Genomic DNA, 6,828 nt, shown 5'->3' with positions numbered 1-6,828 from the left:
TCAGAGGGGGAATTCCAAAGAGGAAAATTAAGAAGAACCTCCCTTCTAGCAGCACCAGTATAACAAGCAGTGTTACCTTTAATGGTCATTTGTCCCTGCTCGGAAGAGTTTCATCTTGTCATTAATTAGGAAAAGATCAAATTATTTGGTTGGAAACTAGAATTGGATGAGAGCTGACAGAAAAATTTCCATTGCTCCCCAAATTTTTCCTCTCCTTTTCTCAAATCTGTCCCAAAGTCATGCTGTTAAACAGTCCATCAGTAAGAATAAAGCCAGCAGCATGTGGGCACTTACCTTGCAGCTCCACTTGGTGTAACAGAAGTGAAAGTATGTATTTCACATGTTCACAGACTCTACCAACACAAAATTAGTTTTGCATCTCATGCAAAGTCTCTTGCCATTGGCCCAAAATGACAAGCAGGATGTTCTATGCAACAGGAGCTTGTCTGGCTTGCACATGATGTTCACAGTTTACTTGTAGCAGCATCCGACAGAATGTTTGTTCATCTAATCATCACTTACCTTGCCATGCCTACCTGGTGTTAAGACAAACAACCTTTTGAAAACCAAGTTCATTCATGAGCTTCCTCTCATGATGCCTATAGCTGCTTTTGTGGTGATCTGCAAGCTTGTTTGCTTAGTTTTCTCTTTTTAATCATGCATAGACCTACACAAATTAGAAATTAATAAATTATAAAAGGACTGTACTCCAGAGTGAACAGATAATTTTTGTAGTATTATTCCATTTGCTATAGCTTCTAGGAAAAGTTCCACCATAGTCTGAAGGGGAAAGGAAATAGCATTTGGTGAACACAATGACATCCAGACTCCCTGCTTCAGTAAGGCAAGATTTTAATCAGCTGCCAGTAAGAAATGGCTTCTGCACAAGGCAGCAGCTCCTATGAGCAAAGCAGCTGCTGACCTGTGTAAGAATTTTCTCTTTGCAGAGGAGATCCACTTCTACCACGTTTATGGGAACATGCTCACTGAATAGAGACAAAGATCTTTCCTTCCTGGAGCAGCTGATCTCTTCCCAGTACTCACAGACATAGGGCCTGATCTGTGCTGCAGGACATCAGCCTCTTCAGGCTCTCTCACAACCAGGCTGTGCTGGAACTCCTCTGTGCACTTTCAAAAAAAGCAACATCTCAGAATAAAACCACTCAGAACAGAAGATAATGAAAGGCTTCACAAATACAGATTCTGTATTTTAGTTCTCTGTTTTGATAGGAGACAACAAAACAATCACTGCATAATAAATCGGTACAAAATTTTACATGATTATTTGTTAGCTCTAATCCAATGTGTAGCACAACCCCTCAAGGGATAAACTCCTTCAACTCAGTAGCCCTGCAGGCAGATCTCTACCAGCTTTTGAGGCTGAAATCCATGAGGCAATCCCTAGACACATCAAAAACAAAAGTTTGGGGAACAAAGGTTCAACTTATTACTGTAATTCTAGTTCATGACTGCAGCAAAGACTGGTTGTCCACTTTTTGTACAACACTCATAGCTGCTTGGAAAGAGCAGAAAGGAACAAATCATAGTTTATCTAGTGGAGCAGTCTATAAAGGTGGTCTTTGAGGGAAAAGCAGACTGGAAAAGAAGAGGCTGTGAGACAGCTGAGGACTGCCTAAGCTTTTCAGGTGACCATCAGCTTCTTGGCTTTGATGTTGACTGGGACATTATCCTACTGCCAAAGGAGGAGACAGAACATGCTCAGTGTATTGGAAGCACCAGAATAAATGATACCAGGCCACTTTCTATTGTTTTCTACATTCAACATATGAATTCTTGGCCTTAATTTGAATGTGTGTGATGATATAGGTCAGTATTTTGCCCTCACATGAACTACCTTAATTTGTATCCTGAGGATTTCCTCCTGTATTTTCATCCATGCCTTTGCTGTCCCAAAATGTTTCTTTTTCATCCAGTCTGAGAGAGGCCAATCCCCACAGAGTCAAGGTATTTGATTTATTTACAGTTCTGCACAGAAAGGGAGGCTGGGTGGCAAACTCAGAAAACCAGCACCACAGCTATTAGAACTTTTCATTATTCATTTTGGCAAAAAAAGGCATGAATGTTCATTGGCTACAAGTTACATAGCTTTCATATTGATTAGTATTCTATCTTCTATTAGTTAAAAGATTCCTTCACTTCTCATGCAAATTAGTCTGTATGTTCAGTTTTTGTCTCCTTTTGAGTCTTGGTCCATCAGCTCTCTGAGAATGCTTGTGCAAAGACTGGTGAGATTCTGAATGACCACAAATATTTGAGGCCATAATCTGTCTTTGAATCTATTAGATTGGAAATTCTGAACCTTTTGAATTCCTACCTTCACTTAAAAAATGACCTTCTGAGTAAGCTGCAGGTGTGACCAGCAGCATTTCAGTGTGTTATTTTGGTGTGTCTCACCTGCAGTGTTTCATACTGCATTACTGAGGCTTGTCATAGCATTTAGGAAGAAATATGGTAGGTGATACTAGAAATGTAGGTGTGGAAGGATGCTGGAGGACTTTGAAGCACAGCTAGTTTCTGAAGTGAGCAAGTAATGAAAAGGTTTGATCAGACAGCTTTTAAAACAAGATTTAGAGAGAAACCCCCATCCCTGAAATCTAAAAAACTGAGCTTTTATGTTCAGAATATCTTCCAAAATATCACAGTTTTACTTTCCTACAGGAAGTCAGCTTCATAATAGACATAGAAAGATTTGCATTAAGAGCTGCAAGCCTTGGTGGAGCTGCTGAGGAAATCCTGTGTGAGTGTGCATGCATGATGGAAGGCACAACATTGGTAACCAAAGGATCCTGAGACTTACCCAAATCATGTTCCTGCAGTTCTGCTTTGCACAGCTCAGGAATGGAGCTGGTGTTTATTCACTGAGTGCCATGCTCTCTAATGCTCATGAACATTGCTACAAAGTCCCTGCAGATTTCAATACTGTATTATGAACAAGAAACTGTGCTTCCTTGAAAAATCATTTCATGTTGGCTCTGTATCTGAGCTCTGGTTTTCCAGTCATCTACTGTCTTTGGCCTTTCTGGCCAAAAATTGGTTTCCATAGCAGAATTTTTGTTTGGGATTCCTTCTATCCAGGGTGAAGGTCTTTGAGGTACTGCTGGTTGAGCGATTTCTCATAGACTGGAAAGTCTATTTAACAAATTTCCCTATTTTCTGATTATAATGATTCAAGCTGAACAATATATAGACATCAGCAGTTCACTACTTTATTTTACTGCATGACTTCCCTTCCTGTTCTATGGATTCTCTTTAACTCACATGCAGCTTTTGTAGACAAGACAGATGTTTCATAGCAGCTGTATCTCTCTTAGGGATTGTCATGGTAGTGTTCTCAAGATCCAAAAGAAAAGACAAGCCTTAGCTATGGAAACTGCTAAGCAATAGCTACATAAGGAGCATCAAACAGTAAAAATACATGGCCTGACTTAGTTCTCCTTTTCACACACAATGTTTGTGCTGTGACACATTATAAAGAGGAAAGTGAGTTGAAAAGGAGAACTTGTGCTTTTGATTTCTCTGCATTGAAGGGAAGTATCACTTCTAAGTAAATATGGTGCTGCACAATGTCAACAGCTAATTTTGGAACCCAAATAATATTAGTAAAATGACAGTAATTAATGTCACTGTTTTTCTCAGGGGCAGTGAAGTAGATGAAAGTGTACAAACGTAGGCCTTCAGTACATGGCATTTGGGTATGTCATGAACCTTGGTAGATTTTATCTGGTGTCAAGACAGTAAGAATTTTTTTTTGTTTCTACAAATGCAAAAACAAAATCAGAAATAGAAATCACATTTAATTGTTACAAATTAAGACTGTAGCAGCAGAAGAACTTGAACCAAGTTTTCAATGCTAAAGCCTCTCTAGTCCCCTTTCCCTTATTTTGGCCTCAGTTACAAGATAATCAGCTTTGGGTTCGAAGGCAGAGCAGTTTTGGCACATTATTGCTTGGTTTGCCTTTAGCCCAACAAAAGCCAGGGACAGCTCTATAGAAACTAGGCTTCCTCCCAAGTTATGATATTGCAAATCTTGTTGGAAAACTCTTCAGAAATACTTAGAACACATTGAAGAGTGAAACAAAACTTGAAATCTTTATATCTTAATACCCATTCAAAGTCCACCTTGCTTTTGATCTGTCTCCAATCTAGATATAACAGAGCAAACGATCCAGTGTTTGGTTTGAAAACCTATAATCTCCTGGTCATGATGAACAGTGCCTGGGCACATTTGCAGGTGGAAATTGCTTAACAGTTGAAACACTTGCAGAAAAACTGCTTTTCTCACGTTTAAGTGGCAATCATGATGATGTACCACAAGCTGTTTGTTCACTTGCTTGTCCACTTCTGGAGGGAGCTGTCCTGTGGAGCGAAGCTCTTTCTCCACAAGAAGTCTACCCTTCTCCCATTAATGTATGCCCTCACAACCAGTCACATCCTGGAGCTCTGAGCAAGCATTTCCAACAGCAGCTGGCAGCTACCTGGCCTGTAGATGGAGGAGAAGACATTGAGAAAAGCTCTTACATCTTCCCTTGGTTTTCAAGTAGTCTGTGAAAATTACAAATGTACAGATCCCTTAGCAGTAGTTTTGGGACAGGCAGTGCACAACAGTATTCATCTTGTTAACAGAAGGACTTCTAATTTATCCGTAGCTAATAGCAATTAGAAAAAAAGAAAAAAAAAAAAGAAGGAAAAAGAAATTAATATCTTTCACTACCACTGGAATTCATATAATTAGTCCAATACACTGGTACACTGGAGCATGTGACATAAACCCCCTGTAATTTCCCTTATAGTGAAATAAAATAGAGCAAGAATGGGAAACAGCACACAAATGCAAACTCCAGCTAACAAGGAAAAGGATGCGTGCAAAAAACCACAGCCTGTATCAAGTTTCAGACTGAATCAAAAAAACTGGGCAAAAATAATAAACTGGCAGTTAAATAAACCACATATTTTAGGGGCTTCCCTAGACCATTTCTGATCTTTGTCAACTAAAACACACACCGGACACAAAAGCTTTCTGAATCCACACCATCAGTCTGTTGAATGAAGGAGCACTTACCATGACCCCCATTCCAGTAGCTGATGTTCCTGTAACTGCACACAGTGGTTGTGGTATCACAGAAAGGTCACAACAACTTCTTTTTCAGGAGCTTCACGTCCATGTTGCCACAGTTCAGCAGTGGGGTCTCTGGACTGCTCTGCCCTGGAGAAGGGGAGCTCTCACACCCTTCTGCTGAAGCTGCTCTGCCCTGCATGAAGGATGAAAATCAGACAGCCAGTGCATTCTGTGAGAAACCAACAGGTTTGGCTTCTTGCCCTTCATCCAAGCTTTATTTCAGTATTTTTAATTGGAGATTATTTATATATTTTAAAGGTGTGTGCCTCATGAATTCAGGCCCAGTCACAGGAGAAACACCCTCCAGTTGGGAAGTCAGACAGAACAGATTTCACGGGAATAGCTGTGGAGATGTCCAGCACAGCCTGGAACTTCCTCCTGTTTGAGGCTGGAAGGTTGAGGTTTGTCACCTTTCAGGCCATAGAGGAAATTGTGGTCTCTTAAATCATGGCCTTGGTTGTAAAAGGGGATCATAGGCCACAGACATGAACCTTGCTTTCAGATTTGCCAAAAGATTGGGCCCCTGCCTCTAGCAGAGGTTCAGAGCTGTGCACTCCACAGAAAGTGAGTTATGTCCAGCAGCACCTGGAGTATCTTATAAAGAATAATCAATGTGTTAGACCCCATCCAAAGCACTTAATGTCCCTACAGATTATATGGGAGATTGAGGGACCTACAGACCAATCCAGAGCACCTCCTCCTCTTTGTAACATTCAAACCTACAGAAAAACTATGGATTTTGTGAATTTTAATACCTCAGATATCCACTCAAGTTCTCCATGCCTCAGTACAAGGAATATTAGGAAGCTGAAGCTATTTAGTGAAGTAGAAAAAGAAGTATTAATAAATTAGGAAAGATACTATAAATAATAAACAATAATGCTATAGAGGTATGGACCACAGGCTGCTTCAAAAAACTTCACAGGTTCACTGAAAAATTCACAGAATTAAGAATGGTAGGTATAGGTTTTTCATTTCATTGCATCACCAGATTAGAAACCCTTACTTTGTATTTTGTCTATATTCTCTTTGTAATTTTTCTTATAAAGTAATTGCCTTTACCACTTCCCTGATAGCAATTTAGAATAAATAAGAAAACCAAGTGTAAGCAAGTATGGCAAGAGCTGCTTAGCCACAGCCTCCATAACAAAAGATGAAGTGGAAATTGCCAGTGAAAGTGGTAGAAGAACTGTCCAGCAAGCTTCTCAGGGAGCTGAGTGAGGTTGTGTAGCTACTGCTAGCAGCCAGGGGGAACAAAAGAAAAATGAAACATGTAAAAAATCTAATGAATAAGCAAGTTACATTTTTCATAAGCAAATTAAATTAAATTCATAAGCAAATTAAAGTTTTATTTCTGCAGATAAACCAGTAGAAGAAACAGTGCTCAATTTTTCATATCAACCTCCTATTGTACTAAGCTTCTCAACTGTTTGATAACCATTAGGGTCTTTTATTTAATATGGTAAGATTATTATTTTTTTTTTTTCTCAGTGAGATTATAGAGGCTTAGGCAGGAGATCTATTGGATACTTGTGTGAGAGTGTACAGGCATTTTAAGTTCATGCAGAAAAGGAGGGAAAGGACTACAAGCACTTCTTCTGATGAAATCACTTCCACTCTGGAAAATGGATCCCAGGGCTCATGGATAAGCTCTGATCACTGCAGTAGATCTATGAAGTTGCTTAAACCAA

This window comes from Pseudopodoces humilis, chromosome 18 (assembly GCF_049639895.1).
Source record: "Pseudopodoces humilis isolate 2021_Gansu_Grassland_sample_001 chromosome 18, ASM4963989v1, whole genome shotgun sequence".
Taxonomy (NCBI): Eukaryota; Metazoa; Chordata; class Aves; order Passeriformes; family Paridae; genus Pseudopodoces; species Pseudopodoces humilis.
This window is presented reverse-complemented; position numbering follows the sequence as displayed.